The following is a 12,227-nucleotide window of genomic DNA, read 5'->3' on the forward strand; positions in this document are numbered from 1 at the left end:
CGAACTAAGTATAAGAGTCAATAGCTAACATATAGACATATGACATGTGGTAAATGAAAAATAAGGGTATTTGTGTGGGGAAGGATACACAAATAATGCAATATGGCACAAAGTTGGCCATCAAATTTAAGTTATTAAATTCTTTTTACACTCTCCCCAATTTGGAAAGTAAATTATATGAAAATGTGTCTGTAAATGCCGAAATTCCAGCATTGAAGAGGTATGCGTAACTTCTCTTATTAGGGACATCTTATACAAATTTCAAACAATTCTGTTAAAAAGTTGGCTGCAATCATCAAAATACCGAATATTGGGAGGATAGGGGCAAAAAAAATTTTGACTCATATAGATATTTTTTTCTTTATAAGCAGAAGAACTCGTGACCGAATCCAAATACTGAATCTTAAGTAATTACCTTGGAAAATGTGGGTAAAATCTTTAAAATATCGAATATCGGGAAGTGCCTTTACATGGGAGCCTTATGGAAACGTATAAACAATATTCTGTCAAATGAGGTAGAAACTGTTATAAACTCAAAATAACGAATTTTGCGTTAGAAAATGTGGCTGAAATCGTCAAAATTCCGGGCTAATTCAATGTGCAAACTTTGAAGAGAAGTGGCAGAGAATGCCAATATAGTTCAATGGAACGAATTAGTTCCGTGGACTCCGGTCGTTTGTATGAAGACTGCCGTTCCAATTTGAAATATATGAAATTCATAAAACTAATACCATTGCAAAGCCGTTGTAGGTCAATGTTTCTTAATAAAATCATATCCCAATCTGAACCGATTTCAATACAATTTGACAATATTAATTTTTGGACCAAATTCCGCCACACATTTTGAATTTTATTGGAATCCGACATACATATCGTGTTTGGTGCATAAAATACATGAAATCGGACGAAATATATATATGGGAGCTATACTCAAACTTACGTACGCACTCTAAATTTGAAGACTATATTCAAAAAAATTTTGGAGGTACCTCCGATTCTGATGCTTTATCTGCCGTTCCAATTAGAATTTCAAAAATTTATATAGCCTATGTTACATTCAGGCCAATACCGTTACCGAATATAAAGGACGCAAAATAGTAGAGCGAATTCCTTCCAGAAATTCTTCCTAAACTTTCAAGATACCTTAAATCGCTTTTGCAGGTCATGATATGGATCATAACCCCCAATAACGGAACAACCCGATTTCAAGTATATTCTACATTTTAACCATATTTTTCATACTAATTTTTGCAAATGTTGATAATTTGAGAAGAAACCATCTTTGCAAAATATGATCACGTTTTGGTATCACCATCATCTGATTTAAGTTATTTTCGGGGTCTTGGCCTTTTTTTTCATTTTTTGGCCCTTATTTGGTATCTTTGTTTCTAAGGGGGAAGAAAACCTCTTCTCATAAACTTTTCCATTTTCGAAAAAGGGCCCATCTTAGTCTTGAGGCTACCTGGGGTAAAAAACCCTGGGATAGAAATAAACTCCGAAATGTCAATCTGGGACTCATTTAGTCGGAAATTGTGGCAGAAACATGGAAAAACTACGAAATTAGAAAGTGACAAGGGACCGAACATTTGATGGAAAATGTCGACTTTGTGAAGTCTCCACCGCACAATTTAGATGACAAAAAATTAATGCCCATCTTACGGTAATCGGAGTAAAAGAGTAATTATTTTTTGGCTATTCTGACAACATTCTGCCTTCAATTATGAGGTCGACAAAACTAAATACCATGCAGTAAGGGATTTTAAACGTTGGAAATACAAATTCCAAATTATAGCTCATTTGAATAGACATGTTAAGTTCTTAAAAAATACCAAAAATTGAGCTGAATTTTCACATGGGGCTATTATGTTTTTAACACTCAAATTGAAGCCTATGGCTGAAAAATAAGATCAGGCTATTCAAAATATCTAAAACCGACGGTAATCATAATTTTTTTCATGAATATTAATTTCTATTTAGAAATTACTTTTGAGTCATAATCAAAATTGTGCCGCTTACATAAGTCAAATATGTGATTTAATATGCTTTAAAAAAATATGCATTACAGACTAAAAGTCGTTAACGCGTACTGGGCCAGCTAATATATTTATAATCTAGAAAAAAATGCATAACTCTTAACATTAAAATCGCATTAACTAAAGGCAAAATGTAGATTCAGGGCATTTAAATTGCATTGCATATCAAAGAATATTAATTATTTCCAATGTCTGAAAGTAGGCTAGTACGTCAAGTATGTAGTTTTTCTTAAAAATCAATAAAAGTTAAACAGGTCATTGACCTCTACACAATTGGTTTAATAATTCACACCAGTGTCTATTCGCCTGATAGAAAACATATTCATATTCTCATATTCTTTTTGTATTGGCGGTTGTTAGACGTCGGTTGGATGATGCTCTCGGAATATGTGTTGTGAGAGCTTCACAAATATGTCTTCTACCCCCCATTCATTCAAAATTAATCGAATGTGTTCTAAAATCACTGGCGTATGATTAATATTGTCACAGAACAATATCAAACATTTATCATACGCATCCAAAACTCATAAATATTTAATATTCTCATACCGAAATCAATATTTCGATTGTTATTGTAAAAGTTGTTACAACAAATTTATTTATTAATAAAAAAAACTGCGAGAATACTTTTCCCAATAACAAAACAAGTTGTATTGTCATATGAGCACTTCAAGATTCCTTTCGCAACTCTCTTCACAAACAAATAACAATAGCAGCAACAACAACAGCACCAGTAAAAGCAAGGATTGGTGAATATTTAATAACGTCCCTATGTCAAAGTCATATCAAATAACAATAGTTATATTTCACTCTCGCTTTGGCCATGGACGACAGCAACTTTAACAAGTCATAGCTCGCTGCTGCTGCTGCTGCCACTGCTGATGTTGTCTCAGCCAATAACAGAACTCACAAGGAATTCACATATCCTTCGAAATTGTGAACTTTTCCTGTAGGGAAAATATCGCAGCAACATAATCCAAGCAAATATTCTCAGAACAGAAAATTGTTCTAAACATCCTTCTGGTATTTTGACACTTTAGCATCGCTGTGTGTGTAGGTGTTTTGGTGTGTGTGCGAATGATGCTTGCTGTGTTCATATGCCAACTTGTACAGAAAAACTCAACAAAAATATTTACATGCACACATATCTGCACATGAATATACATGTGTGTACTCTCTGCGATATCACACGCACACAAACTCACACACATACTACCTCCCCCCCACAGAGAGAGAGCAAAAAACATTCTTAAGTTCCCTTGCCGTGTTCGATGATACCAAAAAGTTGTTCAAAGAACATAATGCCGAAAACAAGCTGAAATTCAAGACTGAACGCACACCCATACATACATTACGTTTCAAGGAATCACATACACACACACGTATACCATCAGTGCCAAATGCTAAGTTTTGTCTGCAAGACATTTGCTAATGTGGGCGTATAACCTAGTTACACTAACACCCGCACACACACACACACACACACAAGCACACTGCTAACGTTGCAGAACGCGGTCAAAGTCATATCAAAACAACTACAACGACAACACCAATAAGAAATATTCTTTTTCTTGAAACTTGAACAAACATGCAAACACAAATTCTCATCTCTAGCATCGAGATGTATGTGTGTGTATGAGTAAATGCGGGCGCTCGGGCGAAGCAGTGTCGCAAAAGCTCGGACATGGAGGAAAGCTAGAATTGTGTCAAAAGGGAACAATGCCATTCCGAAAAAAGCTTAACTCCCCTACAGAAATTCAGGACAAAACACAACAAATACACAGCGAACCGATGCGAGACGAGACCTTCCTGGTTGTCGTTCACGTCTCGATTACACAAACAACAGAGACGTGAGTCTGCTGCCTCTGCCGTAGCAGCAGCTGCCAAGCATCTAACAGAGACATGTCGCCAACAGACCCTGTTAACGTAACAGCATCGATGTTGCCAGCGGGGGAGCAGTCCCAACCACACTACAACGAGAATATGTTGGCTGTATGATAGCATATTTAGTGTTCGCCTGTTGTCTCCCTGCGAGGTGTGCGGGTGTGTGTGGCTGGCTGGTGAGTGTCGGTGCGGATGCTACCATATGTTTTCGGGTCGTTGCCGCTAAGACTGAGCAGTCAACGACGTTTGGTTGCAACGAGGTGGAGGAGGTGGAATGCCAACAAAGCAGACGAACGGCTGCTAGGACCCACAACCAGCCACACACGGGCTGCGAGGGAATTACATATATTTACACACACGCTCACACCCCAGTCGGAGGACGCCAGCCAAATCGTGTATCTGTTGTTTGGCAGTTATGCAAGGATTACACAGTGTAATACGCTGTACGTGCGTTTGTGGCACGAACGAGTGGCGCACACCAGCGATATAGCTTGGCTCGACTGGCAGGCAGGCAGTCAGGCCAGTGTTAATGTCGTCAAGTTTTCCTTCAATGGCTTAGGTGGGCATGTGTGTGTGTCTCTCCGTTTGAATCTGAGTGCGTGTTGATGAGCACTTTGTTTGGCACCGCTCACATAAAGGCAAGGTTGTTATTGTTGTCATTTGAGTCGTCTTCGTCGACGACGTCGATGTCTTCTCCTTTTATTTTTGTTTCTCAGTTTTAGCAGTTTAGTGTCATCACTGGTGAAATATCACTTGTAATTTGAGATGAGCTCACCTCCTGTCTGGAATACATTTTCCATTACTCGTTATATTGTTTATGTGTGTGTATGTTTGGGTGTTTGTGTAGTTTCAAGCACACAAAATGGTATGTGAAACGATTAACGGCATACGATATACAAATTAGGAAAACTTATAAAAACGAGAAGAATTTAGAAGAGTGCTGACACCAGGAATCTAATATTAAGCGAAGATTGAGAAAGAATGTGCCCTCGAAAAAAATTTAATGTATGGAGGCTCATCAACCAAATTTTGAATAAATAATTTGGTACTGTTAACCATAAATACAAAATATACGTTTCGTGTTGCAAATTTCATAGCAAGTCTCATTATACTAATAATGTACAGCCAGATTCGTGTAACCTGCCGGCTCCCACAAATTGAACCATTTTTTAGAAAACGTTACAGCGATTTGAAAAGGATTTTTAAATATTATTATATGTTGAGATCGAAAAATGTAAATTTGAATGTCTGTAACATAAGTGATGCTTTTCTGAAAACTACAAAAAAAAAAAAACAATTAAAAAAGAAGCTAAGTTCGGCCGGGCTGAACTTTCAATACCCTCCCACGATTTAGAAGGAATCTGCAAAAAGTTAAGAAAATTTTGTCGAAAAATAGCATTTGAATAGAAACCGTTATATACGAAGAGGAGGACCGCAAATTGTTGTCGTAGGCTGTAGTGCCCATTCAAATACGAAACTTAAAACAATTCCGTTGAATAATGTAGCTAATATAATCAAAGTAACGAATATCGGGAGATATCGTTATATTGTGGCTAAGCGAAGGCCTGCACACGCAAATGTTTGTCATTGTCGAACTATAAATACGAAACTTGGAAGAATTCCAGTCTATAATGTCTCTAATACCTTAAAAATACCGAATATTGGGAAGTAACATTATAAAGGCGCTATGCAAAGCGTGGACCTGAATGAGTAATTTTTTGTCATAATTGCTGTACCCATTAACATCTTCCAATATGAAATGTAAAACGATTTTGGTCTATAATGTCGCAAAAATCATCAAAATACCAAAAATTTTGAGGTACCGTTATAACCTGGACCAACATAAGCCATTTTCGAACTCAATACACACGTGTGCAAAATTTGATGGCTGATTGCATCGAGATGTTCGATTTCTAAGAGCAGAAAAAATATTAAATTTTGAGGCAAAAATGGAATTTTGCCAAACATGGCCTTGAAGAATATTGTCAAAGAAATTTCTTAAGAAAAATATTTTTTTCTAACAGCCTTTCATTTTTGTTTTTAAAGTTCGGAAAATATCTTTGGCAAGTATTTTTATTTAATTTAATTTTATTATTATTATTATTATTATTATTATTATTATTATTATTATTATTATTATTATTATTATTATTATTATTATTATTATTATTATTATTATTATTATTATTATTACTATTATTATTATTATTATTATTATTATTATTATTATTATTATTATTATTATTATTATTATTATTATTATTATTATTATTATTATTATTATTATTATTATTATTTGTTTATTTATTTATTTATTTTTTTTTTGAAAAATATTGAAATTTCAATTTTTTTGTTGTAACTGCTGCTTTCAACTTCACGAAATGAGTTAGCTTTCCAATTTTTATCAATTGTATTTTTGAGACACACAACTTTTTGACTCGAAACACCCAGAAAAATTTCCCCCTCTTATGCTGATCAGCTTCAGCTCTCAATGATCGAAAATGAAGTTCGTCTACCACTTCCATTTTTTTTCTACGTAACGACCATCAATTAATAATTCGTAGCAATTAGGTCTATCTTCTTCAACAATGTCTGAAGCCTTTATGTTGGTGCAAGAATTGAAGCCGAACGACCTACCGCAACACATATTTTTTAGTAAATGTTTAATAAAATGTTTAGTAAATTTTTATACTCTCAGCCATATCAGCCATATCATACGATACGGCCAAAAGGTGCGCAGTCTAAAAAACGGGTGTTGGAGTCGATCTAGCGATGTATATAATCTATATATGGGCTGAAAGTGCTCAGAGAGGCCTTTCATTTAAGCCTAGTTTGATCCGCGCAGCTTTTATAGCCTTTGCACAGTTGTCCATTCCGCTTTTTTTTACATCATAATAAAGATATGACCTAATTCGGGTGTCTCAAACGGTTTGTTCTTTAGTTGGTGCTGCATAGCATTTATTTAATTTGTATTCAAGCTATTTTTATTACCAAGTAATAAATTTTAATATAATAATTAACAAATAATTATATTTTTCAAAATTTTCTTTTTATTAAGTCTTTAACAAAGCTCTGTTAAGTGCTTAACAGAGCTCTGTTAAGTAACTGTGTTCTGTTAACATCCAATTTAACTTTCCAATTTATCTTCACACCCATCTTATAAAATGTGATGTAAGTGTCGGACTGTCTTCAAATTACACACATCACAACATTTTTATTAACCAAAGGTCTGAAGATGGGATATATCGGTCCACTCCTTGGTACCTCCCTCAAAAAGGGTTAATATTTTCAATACCCATGAAGCTCATAAAACGCGAAATTAATCTCCGATTTTATTCAGACTTGGCACATCTCAATATTTTTATCAACACAAGATCTGCCATAAAGATGGTAGAGATCGGACAATTTCTTCTGATACCTCCCCCACATACGGTTCAAGATTTTTTGAAAAACAAAACGCTCAAAGAAGTAAAAATAAGCATCCAACTCTCGTCAAATTTAACACATACAAAAATTTTTGCTTACACGAAATCTGTTGTGTTGATCTGCGAACCCAATCTGATACCTCGCCCACAAAGGGTCGCAATTTCCATAAATTGCGAAACAAAGCGGCGATTCTTTACAACTTGCTATATCTAAATATTTCTCTTAACCAGAAATCTGATTTGAATATGTTATTTATCGGAATTTATGATTTCGCATGAAAGTGGATTTCCGTTGCACATACCAATATTTTTATCTGTATTAGAGGAAGAAGGAAAATGGAACATTTCGGTCCAGATATATCGGACCTCACGTATATTTCCACATTTTTAAAAATTTGCAAATATCTCATGTAAAGTATAGGAAGTTGTCGATATGGTTCAAATCTGTAATATTTATATCAGTCTTAGTATTTGGCAATATTGGCCTACTGCTTCGGAACCTCTCCCATAACTCAAGGCTGGGGGTATAAATCTGCCGGCAAAACCGATTGATACTACTTTACTTGTTACACATTAATTTTAAATTCCCCGAGAAACTACATTGGGTAATTGTAGATCATAGGGTTATATTTCTAAGAATTATCCGTTATATTTCTATATCTTCCCTATTTATGCTCTGCAAATTCTTACCTTCTAGACCTTCTTAAACTAAAGCGACACAAACTTTAATTTCACTCCTGGTCCCTTTATATACATTTTTTGTCCTACTTCTAAAAACTTAACTTCCTCTGTACGTATATATATATATATATATATATATATATTGCGAAAAGTCAGTATCTTATCATAAAATATTGTGTTTCTTGTTGTTGTTGTTGTTCTTTGTCACTTTCCATTTCAGTTGTTCCTTGTTTTTGTAATGGCCACTGCATGTTGCATCTCAACAGAATATAAATTCTATTAAAACAAATTAACGTCCCTGTTAACACAGTGGGGAACCTCCCAACGACTTTTCACACACACACACACACACTCCCTCACTCAACGTACACACACACACCAACAATTAAAAGCTTTTCTCATACACATCAATGCTCCTCAGCGCGCTAGGTGGGTGGATGGGTGTGTGTGTGTGAGTAAGTATATTAACCAGGAGTTTATGAATGAAAGCTTTATTCTCATGATATACGATGCGAACAAACGCACACATACACATATCGAGCATGAATACATGATTTTTGATTCATTCATTGATTTTTAACATCCTCGAAAGCAAACAAGAGCATGGCATTAATTTGAATCGGGAAATTATTTAAAAAATATTACCGTATCAAATTTCTTTTGTTTTTCTTACAAATTTGAAAATAAATTTAATAAATAATGGATATTATTTATCGCCTTCATTGGGGACCACATGCACTGACGCCTGTTCGGATACCATCCCCATGTTTTGTTGTTTGGATGTTTTAAGCTTTCACTCTGCCACTGTTAATATCGAACTTGGATTTGGCATCCATGTCCTCAGTTACTGCGAGTAGGAGTATCTGAGGAACATCTCTGGCGAGCGCGCACTCACACCGAGACGCAGCTGTTGTCGTCTGGTCGTCGTTGTTGTCGTCGTCTACCAGTCACATTTTTTACAGTTTCCATTCAGTTGAGTCTCGGCCGTTAACTTAAACTGAGGTGTGTACAAAAATCCCTAGAATTGTTCGCCAGACAAAATTCACAAAAATCAAAACATTGGAGAACAAAAAAAAAAAAAAGAAGAAAAACAGAAAAAACCAACAACAACATAAAATAAGAAAACAAAAACAACTATTCAAATTAAATTGGTTTTCAATGCACAATTTCCACAAAATGTTGAACAAACGAAAAAAGTTTCTCAATTCAAAAGCAATTTTTTTAAGTTTCCGCCTGATTAGAAGCCGACAACGCGATTAATTTCAAGATTCTGAACCACAAAAACAGATGATCTGCGAGCAAAGAACGAAGAATAGAAAGGAAGCATCTGTCTCAAAAAAAAACCACACTCATCGTACTGTGTGTCTGCACTTTTGCCCATTAAGAGAGAATAATTTGGCCAAATTCATTAACTTTGGTCGTTGATTGCGGTGAAACGTCAACCAACCAACAAAGCAACAACAAAAAAAGTTGAAAAAAGAACCCCAAACGAGAAGAAGAAGATGTGGAAAAAACACTGACAAAATAGAAGAAACAATACGAAAAAAATCCAATTAAAAGTTCTCCTTAGTGTTTTAGGTGGCTTCATTTCGGTCTACAGCCGCCGCCGCCTGGCAGCCACCACCTGCCCCCGACCTGGCGGTGGCGGGGCAGCAGCATCAACAGCCTTAGTTTGATGTATGTTGTCTTCTTGCGAAAGAACACTTCATTACGCTACAAAAACAATGACGTCCATGGACTCTCATCCTCGCCCTAATACAAAGACCGACAATAGGCTAAATTGTTGTTAATACACAACAACAGCAACTGAAAACTGTTGTAGGGAACATTAAAAGGAAGGAAGGAAGCCGAATTGAAAGCACAAAAAATTGGGAAAAACTTTTGCGTTTTTTGGTCGTCGGTGTTGCTGTTGTTGTTGCTGTGGCACTTAGAATGATTTGTTGGTTATTTTAGCCGCTTTGTGGCAATAACAAACGGAAGAGGATGCCTCGCAAAACAAAGAGGCAATCATCAGCGTATTTTTTTCCCAACGAAGAGTGAAAAAAGCGACCAGACCGAACAACCGACCGTTGTCAGACATCAACGACTACACAAAACTTTGAACCTCTACACATCATCAACATCATCCGCCACAGCAGCAGCAACATAAGCAGTGAGGCTCAGCAGGACGAGACAAAACACACACATACATGCACACGAACACACAGATTGACGTTATGTAGAAAAAAAGGAAAAGTGGTAGAAGAACTTCCTTCTCCATCATGGGGGGGGGCTGAAACTGGTCAGTAACAGGGGGATATTTTTCTGGGGGGTTTCAAGTTACATACCGTCAAAAAGTGGTATGTGTCGCAAATGTCGTTAAAATACAGGAGGATCTGTTGCAAATATATGATGACAACTCCATACATTTTGATTGGGATGATGTAGTTGAGGGCAAGGGTAGGAGACACAATTTAGAAATCTAAATAATTTACTAATAATTAGAAAGCTAACTCACTTCTTGGAGTCGAAATCTTTAACCGAAACACACATCGGGCTAGCAGTTTCGACAATAAAATTTGGAAATCCAATATTTAAAAAAAAGGTCTAGCCAAAGATATTTTCTGAACCTTAAAAACAGAAATGAAAGGCTGTTAGCAAACATTTCTTTTTTTCTTAGGAAGTTTCTTTGACAATATTCCCTCAAGGCTACGTTTGAGCCACGTTTTGCCACAAAATATAATATTATTTCTGCTCTTAGAAATCGAATTACTTTTAAACAGTAAACATCTCGAAGTAATCAGGATGTCGATTTAGGTGTCTAACATTGAAAATGATGTATATCAGCCTACACTTAGGTGCAACCCCAGTGCCCCCTGCTTTTCGGTATTCCAAAGGTTTTTATCCCAACTACAGACCAAGTCGACTATATGGCATGATATATCCAATTTTTAAGAACCAGTTTAACATCTCGCAAAATATGTTAATTTCGGTAAACTTTTTGGTATGGATCCCATACAACCCCATCTTTATTTTCGTTTCCATTTTCCAACCATATGTGATTTCTGTATCCGGTCCCTTGTGGGTAGATTAAACCAATCAATATTTAATAAAGGTACATATAACGGAGCCTCCACATTTAGGATTTTTTACTTCTTTCTTGTGACATGCTATTGCCAGCAGTAAGCACTAGCTTTTTACTTGTCCAGAATAGGACCCTTAAAAATTATGCTCTGTTCCGGAACCTGGAAGAATGTAAAAAAGCTGATATGATAACCGATTACTAAACTAGTAGTTTCTTACAGGTTCGAGAACAGAGTTATGGAACTGTCAAAATCATTTCTGAACTATAGACTATTTTGAAAATATCTTCGGATTCGAAAAATTAGTAAAAATTATTATTATTTTTTTTTTTGTTTTGGTCCATAATTGACAATTTAAGAGATACATAATGTGAACTTGATATTTTAGACATTTTCGACATCTTCACGACGAGCCATCTCTTGCTGTGGACACTGCCAAGGAACATGCAATAACACAGTTACACCAACACTTGCCAATTAAATAACTGTTCACAACTAACGTCATAGTTCGTTCCCTTCTCTACTCACGCACAGCAAACACACACACACACACCCACCCACGCGCCTTGACATTTCATTCATTGACTACCATCGGAGTGATGGACAGCGACGAGAACTCACTCACTTACAAAGGTGTTAATTACTTTAAACATTCTTAATTGAAATTTTCAAAATTCTCAATCTTCGAGAAAGTGGTGGCCGTAAACAATGACAATCACAATTTGTCAACAGCCATTAATCTTTAATTCGACATAATCCAGCAGCAGCAATAGGCAATACCTACCGCCACCAGCCAAGGAGTGAAATTCATCAAATATTTAAGGACAGCAAAATTAAGAAAGACAATCCCCCGCCAAACCATACCAACACGAAGCGGGCACTGACAAAGCTCCACTTAAAAATAGCAAGCCCAAAAAGAACACATTTAATTCTTTTCAGGCATGAAGGGAAAATGGAAAAAAAGCTCACGAGTGCTGCTTGGACACACCTGTTTGAGATCTTAAGTTTGGGCCAAAGTGTCAATAGGCGTGTGCCATCATCGTTGTCCCCCAAAAGCAAAGCTAATTGCCATCCAAGCAGACATAAATGTCTCCAATTAGAAAAAATCACACACAAACACTCACCCACACAGATACACACTC

The 12,227-nt window shown here is 36.0% G+C and overlaps 1 protein-coding gene and 1 long non-coding RNA gene across 3 annotated transcripts in view; one reads left to right on the forward strand and one right to left on the reverse strand.

Annotated features, from left to right (window-relative positions):
• Window positions 1-12,227, reverse strand: part of LOC131803726 (uncharacterized) — a 117,645-nt gene that overhangs the window by 51,938 nt on the left and 53,480 nt on the right. The gene's annotated exons all lie outside the window — the stretch shown is intronic.
• LOC101898097 (uncharacterized) overlaps window positions 8,939-12,227 on the forward strand; it is a 58,146-nt gene continuing 54,857 nt past the window's right edge. The window contains exon 1 of one of the 2 annotated variants that reach the window (XM_005188136.4): window positions 8,939-9,025. The gene's annotated coding sequence lies outside the window, so the exon portion shown is untranslated. Of the gene's footprint in view, window positions 9,026-9,045; window positions 9,701-12,227 lie in introns of those variants that run through there. The other variant, XM_059125346.1, reaches the window with a different exon arrangement.

Source organism: Musca domestica, unplaced genomic scaffold (genome assembly GCF_030504385.1).
Source record: "Musca domestica strain aabys unplaced genomic scaffold, Musca_domestica.polishedcontigs.V.1.1 33, whole genome shotgun sequence".
NCBI classification, from domain to species: Eukaryota; Metazoa; Arthropoda; class Insecta; order Diptera; family Muscidae; genus Musca; species Musca domestica.